The following is a 19,852-nucleotide window of genomic DNA, read 5'->3' as shown; positions in this document are numbered from 1 at the left end:
AGTTTCGCCTACAAAAGTGCATGTCATCTTAATCAGGTATATTTATAAAGCAGTAATCCCCTTTAAGGGGCCACAGGTCTTGGAACACAATCCCCTTCCGTATGTTTTAAAACCATCTTTAGTACGGCTGCAGCTTTGTACACGCACTGGGACATAAAACCGGGATTTTTGCGGCATCTTCTAATGTACCGTATTATTACGTTGCTTTTATTTATAATATAATGACAGCAAATGGTTTTTTATAATATCTTTGGACTGGCTTCAAAAATAAATCGAATGAAGTTATCAATTCAACGTCATTTTTTTGTCATTACAGCTCCTGGTCTGTGGAATGATTTAAATAATCAAGGATGGACATGACTTAAACGAGGCTGTGAATTTCAAAATACAGTCAAATAAGATTATAAGTAAACTAATTATCATTTTAAGAGTGTTTAATTATTATTTTCAAGGTTAATTAATCTTAAAAGTACCGTAACTTCATTTTTTTTTGTTTGCAGTCGCTTATTTTTATGGTTGAATATGAATTTATTATTATTATTACTACTTATTTCCGTCCAGGCATGCTTTATTTCTTATAAATACTATCTCAGAATTCCATCACTAGTAAATATTAAATATATCACTTAGCAGCAGGTAAGCCAAGCCTCCTGCTCTATAAAAAAAACACATATTTTTAATCACTTATTTTCGACTAATATTTGCCCCCCCCCCTATTGTATAAAAATGAGCAGAATTTCAGATTTAGTAATCACATGTTTAACCACTAGGTGAAATCTTTATTATTTTTAAGTACTGGACACAAATGGTGACACAAATATATGTAAAGATATAACGTATTTATTTTACAAAACATTTAGTATTCGTCTCAAACATTTCTCGCTAAACACACAAAAAACAATTAGAAAATACTTTCGCAATTTAATCCAAAATAACTTGGTAAGTTTCCAAGTTTGGCAAGTTATAACAATACGAAAGTTTAAAGTTAGAGATTGATCATTGTTATCAAAGGCCTCCTAAACAATAGTAGTTTGAAACATTATGTGGTTAGTATTGTTAGAGAAATGTTGGGCCAAGCTGAACAACACAGGACAAAGATTTCATTTATTCATCTCTGAAGCCAAACAATGAAAATATATAAAACAAATAAAATATTTTTTAACAAAAATAAGGCAAATTTTATTAATACCGTAAGTCGACGTTCCTAATAATTAAGAGTCGTAGCAAAATCTTGGAGTCGACTGTCGATGTCGTCAACGACGTATTTCTATGGAATGTTTACTTAAAATGTAATTCTCATATTATTAACCAAATACAATTCAAATTAACTTAACTACACATCATTCTGGGTAACTATCTTGCTTGTCACAAAAAAGCTATTACGACTTTTCAAAAAATTTATAATTCGTTTCCAGATTTTACTCGATCAACCATTTTACTTGTCGGGTATATTGTGATTTCACTTCCGGTTCAAAGAAGAATGTCAGAAAGTAAGATGTTACCATTTTGATGCCAGCGACCTCTGGAGGCCTGACAGATTTGAGTGGGCTAAGATATATATTTTTCACTTTTTAATTCATTGTTTATCTTTGATGTTCATTCAAGTTAATTAAAAAAGTAAAAACACTAAGACATAAATAGGATTGTAGTCGATAATATGTTTTTACATCGACTTATTTGTATCATTATTTTCTTGGCTTGGTTATATAGTACCTTCGTAGTGGCCACAATTTGTTGTGTTAGATAATTATTATTGTTCAATATATTTACTCCATTGTAAACCTACGTATGTAATAATAATAAAACACTAACTGTTGCACTAAAAACCTATGGCCGACAATGCCCGCCCACACTAATTTGTGACCAACTGTGCACGTTATAAATAATTTGATCATAATTCTCTCACGGACATGAGTATGTATGTTAGTTTAAAATATTTTCGAGTTTAAAATTAACTTTATTTTCTCATATTAATTGTATACATAATTCACTTACTGAGAAACAATATAAAAAAATTAATTTTAATAATTAGAGCGCACAGATGGACGTCTATAAAAAAACAAAAACAAAACAGCGACAAAAATGTGGATAGACATAATTAACTGGATCAGTCAACCAAGCAGAACATAGATGTTTCAATTTGATGATTTTGTACTACATGTGGCATTGATGGCATAGTCTGTTATAGCAAGTTTATGTGAATTATTTTTTATAAGTTTATTTTATTTTTTGTTTATTGTTCTATGTAAAAGATTTTAAATATACTAATGTCATCATACCATATACTTGAGATTTTCTTCACTTAATGTCATGTACAGTAGTGTCTTAACCCAAACCCAAATTATTGACCCTATGAACTTAGAGCTGTATTGTTGATAAGTACCCCTCATTAGAGTGCACCCGTAATCCTATTCAGAGCTTGAAGGTACTCGAAAGGATTGGGAGTGATGTCACAAACACGACCCGTTTAAGAACATGCTTTAGAATACTACATTATGTACGTAGTAATAATAAAACATTATAACATACATGTCTTATTAAATGTACAAACACATCATTTTACATTACTAGCCAAACTTAAAACTAATAAGTAATTTATGGTTAACCTTATTTACTAATAAGACTTTTAGGGTTAAAAACTTTTATCTTATTTCATTAAGAAAATTTAAAAATCACTTAAACCATAAAATACATAATTATTAAGTTATTATTTACTATTTTTAGACTTAAAATTACAATATATCTGAAATAAAAAAATCTATACAATAATGTGGTGTTACGTAACAACAAACTGTTTTGGGAATTATTATTATTTTAAAATTTGTAAAAAAATCAGTAGCACTACAACCTTTTTAGGTTTGGGCCTCAGATTAATTAAAATAATTAAGATAAAGATTACATAATTAAAAATACAATAAATTTACTAACTTGCCAGCTCACTAAACGAACAATGAAAGAGGTCCTTTAACCTGTGTATCTCTTTTAAATTAATACACCGAATAAAATGTGCCCTTTGCAGAAGGTTAGTCCTAATATGAAATAATACGTGGTTTAAAATTTCGCCTAAAATACCTATAGGATATTAGTTAACTTATAATAAGATTATCTTGTGAGAAAATTGATAAATGTTACGTAAATATAAAAAACTAAAAATAAAATTTCAATTAGAAAAATATAAATACAGTCATACCGACAAATATATTTGAGAGGATTCTTTGTTGTTTATTCAAAATTAATCTTATAACTAACTCGTAGCTTACATGTAATTTATTTATGTCCGTCTGGCGGAACAATAAACAACAATCTAGCTATTCCTAGATCCCTTGTTGTATTAAAAATTCATCAGCCATCACCCTACGCACCGTCTAATCAAGCAACAGCCAAGCACTTATGAAGTGGCTTTTAAAACATCAAAGCGCCCATAGAGATTTGGGACGAACAAAATTATTTATTAGTTACCAAAAAGGGAATTTTGCGGCTTCTGATATGCTTCTCATCGAATTTGGTTCATCGTAATCCCTTTGTAGTCGAGTGGGGGCCTCAATGTTTTCTTAATTAAGGTCTAAGATAAGTGAAGCTTAAGTGTTCTTGGCGCTTGTGTCGAGCTTTGAAATTTTCAAATAGGTCATTTTTTCACATCAAAGCTGATCAGAGCTTTGTTTTCTGTGTGTACTTTTGTTGAAGCATGTGAAAGGGAGATTTGACGTTAAGACTTATTTTACTACTGGTACGCCTTGGCCTCAATTTTCTGTATTGGTTTTTGGATAGAGCAAATATTATTGAACTAAATTTTGATATTTGAAAATTTGATATAATTGAATATATTGAACAACTGTACGGCACCAGGTTTGCTTGGCACGGCCATGCTTCCGCTTTCCTTGCGGATTCCAATCAATTGCGTGCTTGGGAATATTTAGAAAAGGATTCTAATCATATTTCCAAGCAAATATAAACTGTGCACAAATGATAAATCCGATACAGCCAATTCACATTAACTTCAGATTTAAAAGACTTTGATTGCGTTTAAATTAAGTTTGTATTTCAAAGCATTTTTATGGCAATCTACCTCTAGAGTGAAAAATAAATTAAAAAAGATATTTACTTATAAAATATACTTTATTTCAACAAACCACTAATTCATTTCTTAGCAAATCGTCGCATTCCCTCATCTATTGAGTTATTGTAAGGGGAACTTTTCACCTTAAGCTTTCCATTTGATCTCACTGGAAAAATAATTTTCATTATATGTTACAAAGTCGAAATAAAGTTGTTTTCTAGAACTTAAATATATATCAAGGATCGAAGGAATATGCAAACAATTGAAATCTCTTAGTTTGTGAATTTATAGAGATATAAACAAACGCAAACAGTGCAAAATATTATGTATATAAGTGTGTATTTTATATGTGTATAAGCAAATAAAAAAAAGATTTCTAAAGATAAAATATTTGATTATATATTGGTTTGTCTTAACATATTTAAACCATAAGAAACTTTATTTATATATTTTTAGTCATAGTCATAATATCTTTATTCATTTAGGTAAACATGTACACTTATGAACGTCAAGGTTTGTATAGAACAGGGGGGAAACGGGTATATAGTTATATAGTTTGATAGTAAAAAAAGTTTACTAATTACCAGGTCTATTCGCTATACGATCAACGATCTGACTGAACTCTCGAGAGATTATTTCTACCACACTCTTATTTCCATACCACACGTCAAGAGCACTATTTGATATCCACTTTGAAGGTCTATAATCCCTCGGTGGCTGGTATTCCTCTTTAAGAATTGGTACCCTTAAAAACGCCATAATAGTGTGAAAGTTTGCCAAGCGGCGTTAATAAGTATATTATCTTATTATAGAAATAACATTTAATTTGAAATGAACGAAAAATTATGCGGTTAAATTGTTACGATGCAGTTAGCAGTTAACACCCTGAAGTTAGCTATACACAACATTTTAGTTTTTGAAATTATACTTCTGTTGGCGCATTAGGTAAAAATGATAAGAGTAAATTTTTATGGTGTTACAAACCCGCCCAAATACAAAAAACCGACACCCACACACCGTCACAAAAGCCGACATTTTAAAATAAAAAATGTAAAATTCTTTAATTACGGAGAAATATTTTTTGTGATATTTAAAAAAACTTAATTTAACTAGATAACGCTTTATATTAAAAACTTTCAATGTATTAAATACCCTCTATCTATTGTTAGTGTCTACAATCGTAGAATAAGGCGAAAGATAATACGCCATGTTACGCCAAAAAATATAACTTCTAATACGTGTACATGCACGTTTTTTTATATTTACGTTATAAATTTATTAGAATTATATTCACACTACGATCGTGGAATCCTGGAATTGATCTATTAAGATTATTATTATATCATTTTTAGATCACCTCAGATAAACTGAATTGAACTTTTCTAACATTGATTACAATTTAACTTACCTTGTATCTACGAATAAAATATGAATCCATAATATTATAACTATAATGCATCCTATAAGACTTTTATTTGAAAACATATCTTTATTTTAAAAGTTCACTTTCGCTGCCACTTTCAATGCAAATGGTGTTTCGTTTTATCGTTACTCCTATGTTGATGCACGATCTTTGTAATCTTCCGGGATTATATTTACAAATCTTGTAAATGACAGTTAAGTTTATTTTGTAAACAATTTAACTGAAAAACATCAGCGAAGATAGTACAGAAATGTATTTTCTGATTTTGTGCGTTGCGTTGTCCGTAAACATTTATTTGTGCAACTGACCCTGTATAGTGAAAAACCGCGTTATTTTAGACTAATCAACAATTTATGTCCGACATAGAACTAATAACCTATATAGAAATCAATAAACTGGCGGAAGAAATACTTATTTTTGGCGAGTTAGGGAAAAATGATGAGAGTGAATTTTTACAATGCGCGCGCACACCGTCCCAAGAAACCGACACACTGAAGTTAGCTATTACAATTTCATCAACATCACTTTGTCTTCGTCAGTCAGTTTCGTAAGACACTTTCTTTTGAGAACTAACAAACCGTGAAATCGACTTCCGGTGTGCGTCTTCCCAGAGCGATACGACCTCCAAATATTCAAAGTGTGTTACGTACCACGCGTCCACTATATATGGGCGTTCCGTAGGCTCGTTTGCTCCCCTAATATATAATAAAACTCTCTTTCTTAAGCATTTTTCTACCAATATCCTTTAACAACTGTACAACAACATGTTTAAGCTTAGTTAATGCGAAAATTCAATTAGTAAATAACATAGTTAAAAAAGGCCTAAAGGAGAATAATATAAACAACATTCATTTAAAAATACGATTTTTTATTAGTAAACAGTCATAATAAAGCACGATACATATTTTTTACGTTTCTTGTTTATAAAATGATAAAAGAACTGGTCGTTTGGAAAATATCGCTTGGTTGCGATAAAGACGAAGTGTGCGACTTTTAAATTTTTCAAATGTCTTCCAGTAACATACAAAAGAATTTTGTAAGTTCACATAAGTTTAATAGGCAAATAAAAAATAATCTTTAAATCTCATTTATTCGTTACTTCTTGCTTTTCTTCTTTGATTTTCCTGGAACAAAAATACAAACAATTGAACTGTTACAACGCTTTCACTTTATTAGCATTTTCTTAGTAATACGTACATATTTTGTAATCTCTATAAATAGAAATTTTCGTCATAATTTCGTTCCCATACTTCTACGAAACGCCTCGAGCGATTCTTATGAATTTTTTAATGGATATACAGTAAGTCTGAGAATCGGCTACTATCTATCTCTCAAACCCCTAAGTGATAAGAGGTGACCACAGCAAAAAACACATAGGTGACACATATAAAAAAAACTTTGTTTAATTTTTTTTATGATATTTATGTTACGGCATACAAAAGAACATACAACGCTTTATTTTCATCTGCCCTCTACAATTACCCTTATTTTGTTTTTAAACTTATAATTTGAACTGTGAGGTTTATATAGAGAAAAATCACAGAAAACCCTAGCATAGCAAAATGTTCCATGTTAATATCGTTGGTTGGTACTAAAAAAGGTAGTCTAGGCATTAAGGAGAAACTAGGTTCGCGGTAGCAAGTGGTAGCGCGTACTCAGGGAATGGGCACTTGGCAGCGGATACTCTACGTATAGTGCCCGGTGCCAAAACTCACTTCAATGGCCAAGGAAGTCGTAAGTGCAGGCATCAAGGCTATTTATTTCGTATAACATACATGATATATAATAAAAACAATTACACTAAAATGTAGTCAAAGTCGGAATACATAATAAATGAAAAAGTGCGCGCTTACAAAGTACACGTCATGTCAGAAGTGAAACTTCTTTGTAAATTAATTATTACTAAGGCAAAATCCCCAATAGATAATCATGTACCGGTATATGATCACTATATATATTTGAATATCTATATTCACACTGTTCATACACTGTATACATGCTAATGATAATATAAATAAGTAAAAAATCAGCGTTAACTGCACCATTGACGTTATGCGACAGAATTTGCATCTAAATATCTAATATGTAACTACTAAACGAATAGGATCGACAAATAGCGTATTTTTTCTCAATCTCCCATTATTATCTATGCTTGTCCAGAAACCAATCACAGATAAATCTGTCAAGAGGTCAAGAGCAAGGGTTGTAGCACTACTGTTTATTTTATACATTTTGAAAAAAGCATATTTCTTTGATTAATTCATTAGTAAATTCAAAAGTAAATGAAATACAAGGCTCTTTTAATACTTCAAAACAAGATTAACTGTATTTAACCCTTAAAGTTTCGAGCTTATACGATACTAGCAAAAGTCCACCCTAATATTACACTTTAAAATAGAATTTAAGATACTATGCTCTTAATGAATCTGATACTATGGAGTTATTGATTGATGATGTTTAGATCATTAAATGTAAAATTACATCGCATACTATAAAATCGAAAATTTTAAATTGTTCCAACACTGTAATAAAATAATAATATTATATTCTTTAAAAAAATTCTGTATTCATAAAATATTTTTTTATAAAAAAACAATTTAGCAAAAATAGTTTAAATTTGTTTATAACACAGTTTACAACAAATCAAATCAAATCAAAATTCATTTATTCAGTTTAGATGCGTCTTAGGGCTTATGAATGACAAAAACGTTTACAAAATTCGCGAAAGAGCAAAACTACGCCAACAATCAGAGTACAACACAGAACGTACGTTGCGTTACGTATAACAACGGAATATACTCATAGACTTACATTAAATCACCAATTAAACTGCCTAATTAAAATCTAGAAACTTAATAAAACTAACCTTTTACGTCTACTATAGTATCAATAGCTCTAGATCCAACATTCCACAACTCACGCGCAATTAGACTCATTATAGTTTTATTAGAATAAATAAAATCCATGGCTCGTCCAACCAACGCGTCCGATGTTGTGAAATCCTGATTAACCTGCTTATATTGTTCTTTAAAATTCTCCAGCGTCTTAAACGAATATATTCTGTTCTCCAAGGAGAGTATTAAAATCGTGTACAACAGTACGCGTTGCATTGCCGATACTAAACTTGCGGTATGTGCAACTGTACCGTGTTCATACTGGTTATTTTAAATTTGGTTTTATTTCGATGTACTGTCTGCGGTGCAACGTATTTGACGCACAAGACGCTTTACACATAACTTTTTCGTCCTATAACAGAACTGGAGTTAATTAAAACAAAACACGACTTAAAATAAACACCACTAAATAGTGTAAAATGCCGTGGCATATTGCGAGCAGAGGCAAGCTAAGTTTTGTGATTACATCTTAAATTGACTAAAGTATTTTATAATTACAAAATATTGACTTAAAAAAATACATATACATATTAACGTAAATTTATTAGAATTCGACGATTTGCTTATCAATGTTATCGTGTCTTTTTTTGGACTAAGCCAGCAATATAATATAAATTTAATATTGTATAATACCTTCTAAATGATCTGTGAATATTTACAATCGCTGCAGAGTTGGCCTACCTTAAGCAACTCACGATGACGAGGTCGTGAGTTCGTGAGTTCGAATATCGGCTACAGTACTCTTGTACAATTAAGGAAAACATGAGGAAACCAACATCACCCAAGAATCGATTGTGTGCTAATCAGAGGTTAAACATTCTGTTGTTTTACTGGTTTTTTTATCAATCATTTGATCTATCAAATAATCATTTAATATTATAGACGTCCCTTAATGATTTTAAAAGATGACAAAGAGCCTTCGCGTTCGTTTCGCTGTATTTATTCTTCTCGGTAACGATTTGCCGTTTGATGAACTGGCTGAATGGATAATTCTTGTAAATATGTATTTCAGTATCTGAAACTTAGTATTTGAAGAAAAAAAATTATACGTTACGTAGTATATAAATAACGACAGTTCATTTCTTAAATAATAATCTAATATTAACGGCATTCATTCAACTAAAATTAATAGTATAAGGTATATTAATAAGAAGTATATTCAAATTTGGAATCGTTAATCTGCTTCAATACAAAGCTTATTCAAAATTAGAACCTACACACACACATATTATGCAATTTAGGTTTCAATATACAACCACAGATATGATCAACTATATTCACTTTGAATTTAGAACCCTTTTCTCAGCTGCACAGACTAGATAACAATCTTCCAGCGAAAGAACCGTTTTAGGTTAGAATGTGTCATTTAGGGGAACAAAGTACGTCGTTTTATAAACACTCCTATATCTAGGTCATAAAAATAGCAGTTTATGCAAACTTTTACATCGTGTATTGCATGCGACGTCAGTTTGTATGTGGCTTTTTGTGAGACTTTGTTTATGTTATTTTGATAAAGTATTTTAGTTTTCCTAGATGGAGTTTTAATATTAAATTGTAGGCAATGTGATGTTTTGGTGAATATTTTGGAAATTGTATGGAAATGTCGTAGTTCGTTATAGAATTTCAACATATAATATTTTTAACAATGGAATATCTGTGTCCCGACAAAAATTTATCTTTTGACTGATACTGCATATTGTAATAGGGTCCAAAATTATAAATTCTCTGCACTGGTTAAAAAATAAAAGATTTTTTGATTGATTGGCTTAAAACCACCCGTTACACCAAACTTTATTTCTTATTTAAATCGTTATTATGTGTGTAATATAATATTGGCAAAAAATGTGGATATAGAAAACAGCTTTATATAGAGGTTTCCTAACGATATAACTTATGATGGAAAATTAAATAGGCCGCCGGAAATTGCGGACCGGAAGGAGGAAAAGTCCTAGCATATCGAATTAAAATTTGAATATTCTTATGTACACGAGATAATCTATGTTCGAAAACCGTTTTGCATCATTTCAGCCGAACAAAAATTTCACCAACATCATGATGATGGTAGGCAACAAGGCACATTCTTTTGCCACGTAGAAGAGAAGAAAATATTCTTCTCGTCTACTTTTAAAAAAGAAAATATTATATCGAAATACTGTTTGTGTTTGTAGAAAACAGTTCTAAGTTTTACTGATATATAAATTTAATTTTGAGTTAATTAAAGATATGATAAGAATCGTGTTTATGTTCACATGTTAAGAAAAACAAGGTTTTTGTCCCAGTAAAAGGAGCGATAGGTACACTATACCATTATTGTAAAAATACAATTTTCCTGGTCCCTGTTCAAATCTGTGTCCTCCCCACGGGACCCGCACATGAGAAGGTAAACGCGTTATAAGAAAATTCACAGGAATTTCTATATTATCACAAGAATTTTCTTCTTGGATTCTTTTGTAAATTGAATCTCTTATGAATTTTTGGGTATGTATTCTCTTATACTCTATTTCGTCTTAGATTATGTATAGCTATACGAAGATTATTATTTATATAAATATTTTACATAGATTATTATTTAATAAAATATACAGAATAATATGGTGTATGATTGGAGAAGGATAATTAATATATAATAATTAAGCTATTTTTATATTTGAATTTCCTGACATTTTTTTTTGTAACAGTAATAAGTAACATAAAATAGTAATATTTTATATTTTTGTAATAAAGAGAGTTTTCGTTGCTGCACACAAAAAGGTGTCTGAAATTTCCTACTCCAATTTCCTACTCAATGGACCATGGGACAGACACATTACTAAGATTCTATCGCTGAGCATTTTTTTGAAATAAGGTATGTGTTAGTGTATTTAAAAGTAAAGTCAAAAATACATAAGAGCAGTTTATTCTTTGCAATAAGCTATTGGACATTTCAAAAATAGTAAAAGACAAATAAAGCCCTAGATTTTGTAATCAGCAGTCCCAGATTCACTAATAGAAACAATCTGGAACAAAAAGATATGACAATAATGGAGAAAACTCTGTGCACAATATTAGTACCCAAAGAAACTAGATCATACTGGAACTTTAAAATATAACTCAAGACTCAGTGATATAGCAGATTTCATTCAACGTTTATTTTGAATTATTCAAATGAATATAATTTGTAAAAAGTTTTTTTATAATGTATTTAAAATTAAACTTCTCTTCGAAATAAGCTTTTTTTAAAAACTTAATACGACTTTGCTTGACTTGCACATATTACTCAGCTTTTTACCTGTGAATTGACTAATCGATGAAAGCATATACCATCTAACACTAAAAGTTAAAACCACCTCTGACGTTATAGTTCATTATGAGTTATATAAGTTATGTTTAAGCGTGTAAGATAATAATTTGAAACAATATGTAATTGTTATGTTGTAGAGCTTGAAGGTTGATTTACACGATTTACGAACAAAATATAGGGCGAGCAGTTTTCGTCACGACTTTCATGAAAAAGAATCACGAAGATATTGCATTGTGTTGAAGTTGTAAGCATCACAATTCTTTTATTCCCTGCAAGCGTACAGTAAAGGCTTCAATTTCAAACGTCATTTCACTGTAACTTGTAAAATTTTCTCGCGATTTCAACTTTAGTTATCTGTCTTGAAACTGCTGAGATTCGAAAGAATTTAACGTTGGGTAAGAAATGTTTTCACTAATTTATTAGATTAAATTATTTCGATAGTAAAACACTACAGATTCTTCTTATAATATATATTGATTTAAATCTACTAAACACCTGCAATTTGATTGCCATATGTAGGAATAATTTATAAGAATTTTATTCATTTCAAATCTAACACAATATCGCTGAAAGGACACACACACACATAGTACATGGATTTCGGTAAACCATGTATAACCTGAATTTTATTAAAATATTACTCTCTTACGTCCAGTGGTATATATTTATATAATACTATCAGCACGCACTCACACGCACGCACGCAAAGACCGTGCGTTATTATTTGTTTAATTTAGTTAGTTTTTAATTCAAAAATAAATAAATAGAAAAATAATATATTTTGTAACTAAGTTTGTCAAGTCATATTTCAGTTGTTTTGGTCCAAACATTGTAATCTATAATTTAAGGGAAGTTGCGAGGTTGCTCCATCACAAGTATTATTTAACTTACTGGGGCTACCTCAATTTTACATGTATGTTAATGTTTGTGATTCAATAAAATACTTTTTACTTTTACTTTTAGTTTAGTTTTATATACAAATAATAAGTTTGAAATACTATCAAGAAACACACGCAAGTTAACGACATACATGCAAGACAAAAATGTGTTGCTATAAGCTATAATATTATAATACACTTACTGTGCATGGTGCATACAATCTGTAGTATAAGTAAAACACTTTTAACGGATTGAAGCTATGTTTTATTATAAACTTATAATTATTTTAAACTTCGGGAATATTTTTAAATTATGTGAAAAAGACATGTTAGTAAAAGACAAATTACTAACTATGTAAATGACAAGTCAAAAATTATTGTTTAAAGTCTAAACTTGAAAATAAAGAAGTTAACAACAAATTACTAATCAGTGTTCTATATAATTAAACAATCTTTTGTTAACCTTTGTATAACCGTTACCATATTGTTTGATTATCATAATTATTACATAGTATGTCGGCCACGCTTCAAACCGCTCATTATCTTGGAAACAAAACACTTGCGTCAATGTAAACCCTTTCTCCGCCTGTGCCGATGAGATAAGGCCCTGTTTATAATGACACTAGCCGCTGGATCCTCCCAACACTTTTGTGTTTGGTTACAGATACGTACTTGTAAAGAGGGGCCTCGAAACTCAGAAAGGTCCTACGTTTTCTTTATGGAGCATGTTTATTTCTATAATAGGATTGTATATTCATATTTTTAACAATAATTTTTGAATATTTAAGACATACTTACTTTGCATATGTTTTGGTTGTAGGTTAATGTTGCGTGTCTTTCATAGACTAGTAACGGAAAGTTTCGTGGAAGAATTGTGGACGGTTATGAAAAAATATAAGAGGTTAAGTACTATAAGTAGTTGACTTCTACTGAGGTTTGTTAACATTCTGTTTTGATATGACAACTGTCATATTGCCTAATAAACACTTACACAAAAAGCTCATACTAAATTACACTAGCCTCCATAATTGACTTGAATATTTATAGTAAAAATAATATTTAAAAAATATACTTACTATTATAAATGTCTTGTTTTGTAGGGAACGACTGTATCGGGGGCCCCAAATATAAGGTTAAACTTCTAAATTCATTGACATGTTTACTTTATTTTTATCTCGAACGGCCAGATGAAGATTTGTGGATTTTTAAAATTAGCTTAGCAAAACCTTGTTTAGATTATTCTTCAATTTCCCTTTTGAGGAACGAAGATAATATACAAAAGCTTAAGCTCCCTTTGAGATCGCTTTTATAAATAAACTGAGTTAATTTTAAATTACTTTTTTCTTGAATATTGAGTAAAGTCTAGCCATTGTTATTAGGCGTAAGGTAAAAGTAGAATATAAGGATGTATTTATATCTTATAAATCATAAAGATACCTATTAACAACGGAGTATCACATATATTTAGTTTTTATTAGCAATAGACGTAGATTATACAAATAACATCATATATATAACATTATAGATGTGGGGTCACTCTGCATCTTCTACCGCATGGAGAGTGTACAGAGGAGTTGTTCGGATTAATATCTGCAGCTGAGTTTCATCATCGGACGTCGAGGTGAAATACGAGATTCCACCCGTACAAGCTCGACGTCCGCCGTTCCACGTTTTTGCCACACACCACCACTATGTGGAACCAGCTGCCCACTGAAGTATTTCCGAATCAATTCGAATTAGGGTCCTTCAAGAAAAGAGCGTACTATTCTTAAAAGGCCAAACACTCGAGAGCCCTCTGGTGAACGGCAGTATCACTAAACATCAGGTGAGCCTCCTGACCATTTGCCCCCTGTTCCATATAAAAAAAACCAATAATAATAAAGTCTTATTATTATCCAGTACAGCAGTCACGTTGTCCATATTACTGTTAATATGTTTTTGCTCCTAGTCATTGAGTATCAGTCAAAAATTTAATAATATTAATTATTTTTTGACCTACTAAATGATAATTATTGTTTTTGTTAAAACATTGAATTAAAAATATTTTATTAATTATGCTAACAAACGATTAAAGAACTTTGTTAAAAAAATATGTTTACTATGAAAAAAGATAGACAGGGATCGCTTATTCCACGTCATTAAATTTGAACCTGTAGGCATCCCTACTCATCGGCAAAGAAGACAGAGGGTGTAGGCCGAGAGATAAAGCCGGCGTAAAAAAACTCTCGGTACTCTTTTAAAAAAGAAAATATTATTTTAAAACAAATATAGCAAGTTAATTAAAAGTAGCCTATCTAGCACTAGTCCCAGGCCCTTTTATCAACGAGATAAAAATAAAATAAATCAGTGGCGCTACAATCTTTTTAGGTCTTGGCCTCAGATTTCTGAATCTGTTTCATGATCATTTTTAAAATCTAATTAGCAAGTAGGTGATCAGCCTCCAGTGCCTGACACTTTTTGGGTCTAAGACATTTCGGTTTCTTCACGACGTTTTCCTTCACCGTTCGAGCAAATGTTAAATACGCACATAGAAATTAACTCCATTGGTGCACAGCCGGGGATGGAACCTACGACTTCAGATATAAGAGTCGCACGCTGAAGCCACTAGGCCAACACTGCTCTATCTGCTCAACGAGATCGTAATAATCGTTATAGGTGTGGTTGATGGAGTTAAGAGAAAATCATTAAGAATTGAATAAGGTCACGACATTATCTCCCCTAAAGATTCGTGTTATCGACTCAATAAATGCCTCGCTTTTATTTTAGAAAAAAAGAAATTACAGCCGAACAGCGAAATTCTCATTAAAATTCCATTACGCCGTCGTTCACTCGAATATGGTAAAGGATATTTAAGCTAAATTGTTTTCTGTTTTATAGCTTCAGGTTCCATCCGTCAAAGTTTTCTAATAATTGATGTTTTTAATTACAGCTAATACTGATACCTTGAAGAGGATAATAGATGTCATATGGAACATGGTATAATGGTTGCAGCTCCTTACAAACATTGTGTAAAAAAACATGGCAATTAAAAAGAGTGGCGGAGAGTTTATTGCCAGTTCTACTCTTCCGTTCTACGCCCTTGGTTTGAAAACTGGCAGTAAATGTAAAGTTTAATTTAATGTATTTTTTTTGACGTTCATAAGTGTACATTATGTTACCTATATGAATAAATGATTTTTGTTTCTTTGTTTGTTTATTAATTTCTTGCGTGATACTTTTCGATAGTTGATATTTTAAATCAGTGGTATGGAAATATAATATTAACAAAAACTAATTAGTTCATGTAAATAATATAATATTTACGTCGCAAGTATGGCCGATGTAAAATAAATAATATTAACATTTGATTATGAGTTAAATAAAAATTAAACAAAACCGAATTAACATCTGATTCGGGACTACATAGACGTAATCGGATTTGTATATTTAGGATTTGCTCAACGTAAATAAATACAAATTTGTTTTAAACAAAGAATAAATACTCTTTTTTATAACTGTTATATCTATTTTCATCGTTACTTAAACATTGTCTAGTTATGTGTAAAACAGAAATATGATATCGAAATAAATATTTAATTTAAGGTATTTTGAGAACACTGGTCGAAGTATTTCTTGTGTGCGCTTGCTAAGGAAAAAAATCCAGCGGAAACTGGCTTACACTCAATATCGACGGCGACCAATAACATATAATATATGACTATGACTATACTTTATAATGAAGCGGTTGTGTTAGATGTTCTCTTTTATATGTGCATTGTTTGCTAATTACATTTCTCTAGCTTTTTTTATACGGTTAAAATAACCATAGCTGGAGGCGTCTTATTTCTGAGGGTTATATTTAAGATTCCTAGAAATAGCTTTTCCAGCCATCTTCTAAGTTGCAGAAATTAAATACATCATTTATAGGCCTAAGTATACGCTGCTATAACATGATTCTTAGTAAAATATTGGAACTGCCTCATCATTCATTTTATATTCTCGCTCCCACTTTTAGTTTAAATAAATAAACACAGAAACAAGGTACTATAAAAATATACCGACTTGTTCCAAAGGTTTTGTCGAAGGCTTTGATTGACCTTTATGCAAATTTTACTTCGGTCTGGAGCGCACTTTAATTGAATAATTTAGCGAAGTCTTTATTTACTCGTATTGGAGTACTCTTTGTTTACATACCTATTTGAATAAAAGTCAGTACTACTTAATTGATAAAGCTCAATTACTTCAATCTTTGAAGATTGAGATTTAGGAATGATGTCTTTTTTCATTATGAGCCAGGTGTTATTTAAGCATTGAAACATTTAACGAAAAATTTGTTAAAAATTGTACATTTAATGTCAACTATATGCATTTCATACTATAAACAAAGATATGAATAACTTGTATTTGAAATAAGGATCTTATAATAAATTATAAATAAAAAATCATAGTGTGCCAGAAAGTTTTTATTTATTAACATCTTAAACCAACTCAATTGGGTAAGTGGATAGAGAATGTTAGTATAACTATACCTACTGAACATGATTTTTTTTATAGAATAAGGGGCAAACGGGCAGGAGGCTCACCTGATGTTAAGTGATACCGCCACCCATGGACACTCTCGATGCTAGAGGGCTCAAGAGTGCGTTGCTGGCCTTTTAAGAATTTGTACGCTCTTTTCTTGAAGGACCCTAAGTCGAATTGGTTCGGAAATACTTCAGTTGGCAGCTGGTTCCATAAGGTGGTGGTGCGCGCCAAAACCTGCCTTGAAAAACGCGCAATTGTGGAACTATATTATAACATTATATACACTAAAATTAATTAATGGTAATGTGAATTCTGTAGTCAAAATATATTTTTGCCATGTTCATATATGTATGTGATTTCGAATAAATTAAACGCCGTGAAATAAAAACGGAAATCCTGAGCATAGAGTGCGTACTCACAAACGTCGATAGGCAAAGTATATTCAAATCCGGATTAAAAAACCTTAAAACACCACTAAAAAGTACCCACTCTTTACTCAAGCTGAATTTTAGATGGCACCCAATTAGTTCCATATTGATCCGAAAATCTCTAGACTAGTTGGGCCTTTACATTTTAATGAAACCGTTCTTTACTTGCATGAATACCATTAACTTGCCAGTGGAATTCGAATAAATATTTATGGTACAAGTGGCCTCACAGTTTCGCAATGTACTGAAATACGTTCACCCAAATAACACTTCTATCTGGTTCGTTTTCAGGCGAGTTTCCCTCGCGTGTAATTAAATATTATTTGATTGGCGCAATAAGGTAAGTTCAGGTAGAAATTTATTTGTTTTCCCTCGCATAGTTTGTTTATTTACTGTCGAGTCAACTTGGTTTGATGACATTGATTTATTAGCGAGCTTTCAGCATTGGAATGGAAAACATTTCAACTTTCTTCAAGATTATTAAAAGCTTAAATTAATTTTGTAATTTATTATACTACTTTGTAATCTATAGCTTTTTGAAAGTTAAGATATGAAATTTGCTTTTAAAATTAATGAAGATGTAATAAAGCTTTAGGAACAGTGTTGGCCTAGTGGCTTCGGCGTGCGACTCTCATACCTGAGGTCGTAGGTTCGATCCCCGGCTGTGCAGCTATGGAATTTCTTTCTATGTGCGCATTTAACATTTGCTCGGAAGGAAAACATCGTGAGGAAACCGACATATCTTAGACCCAAAAAGTCGACGACGTGTGTCAGGCACTGGAGGCTGTTCACCTACTTGCCTATTAGATAAAAATGATCATGAAACAGATTCAAAAATCTGAGGCCGAGACCTGAAGAGGTTGTAGCGCCACTGATTTATTTATTTTAATAAAGTTTTAGTTGCTGCAGTTTCTTCGTAGAGCCACTCAAATAAATTTTCGATAGTAATGAACTATCAGAATCTACGCACGATGCGGAATATATAAGGTACTGAACCATTTGTTGGTTTCAGCCTGTAGACGTCCATTGCTGGACATCCCCTAAATTTCCAGTAGGTACGGCCGGAAACCTCCACCCTCACTAAGTCATCTGCAGCTCAGTTATTCGGCGACTACTCCTCATTCTCCAGGACTTTGGAATACATGCCCCAGGCTAAGGGGGTATTTTATGAACCAATAGTTACGCAAGTCTGACTGTACAAAGCCTCATATGAAACGAAATTGCTTATCACCAATACGACTGTTGTCATTTTATACTTTAATGTACATTATTCAACTAAAAAAAATGTATTCTTTAGTGTATTACTTCCGCAAACCGAATGAATTTTTGAATTACAATTTGGTATGTGCGTTACAAAAAACCTATGTTACAAATTTATTTATTAAAAATATCAAGCTATGTATCGAGCGAGCATAGAATTTTATATTTTAATTAAAACCATTTCATTAGAGGTCTCAAAATAAATCGTATAGCTAAATTTAGAAAGCATAATAATAAAGAAATGTCACTCAAAAGCGATGATATTATAGGGAAATAAGTGATTTTAATTTAGTAATCAAAACATGTTCATTTAAGATATTTTTCTTCACCGTACAAGTATTAATAATTACGAACAGGGAAATTGCACAAAACTTTTCCCATTTGTTTAGTTAATTACTATTTTTAGAGCTTGTATGAATAGGCCGTCTCGTTTATAATTTGTATTGATATATTTTATACGGGTATTTATTGCCTATTTTTTGGCAAAACACCAAACGTTTTGATGCTTTTTTGCCTATTTACATTTGTTCATGGATTTAATACATTTTTTAGTTTTATTTTGTACAATCCTATTATTTTATTTTAATGCTGTAATGAGCTTAATTCTTTACAATTTCATTCTTTCTTAAAAAAATATTTAACATAAATATCTAATAGGTACAGTTATCGTCTCTATTAATGGAAATACTCTGCGTTCTTGTGTACTATTTTTTCACTTACCACTGTTTAGCACTTTAGACAAACTTTCATTTCAGGTATATACATTTAGGTAAATAACTATTCAAAATGTTACACTGCAAATAATTTTCATCATATCTAGATTTATGAAGGCTATGAAGCGTGGCGAGTATTTATAGGCATCATATTACACTGCCTAAATCGTTTTACATATGAGACACATTCGATCTCATGCATGTTTCCTCTTGTTCCATTAAATTTGAACGTTTCATTTAAATATTAGTTAAACCGATTTTGGGAATCGCATTTCAATATATGTTATCCATTATTTAAGTATATTCAAAGTATAATTTATTTGATGGTATAAATATAAATGGGAACTGGCCACCAATTTATTTACGAAGTAATGCGACTAAAAGGCCGACAATGCACTTGCGAGCCCTCGGTGCGA

Source organism: Pieris rapae, chromosome 17 (assembly GCF_905147795.1).
Source record: "Pieris rapae chromosome 17, ilPieRapa1.1, whole genome shotgun sequence".
NCBI classification, from domain to species: Eukaryota; Metazoa; Arthropoda; class Insecta; order Lepidoptera; family Pieridae; genus Pieris; species Pieris rapae.
The sequence above is the reverse complement of the archived record's forward strand: the minus strand, read 5'-3'. Positions refer to the sequence as shown.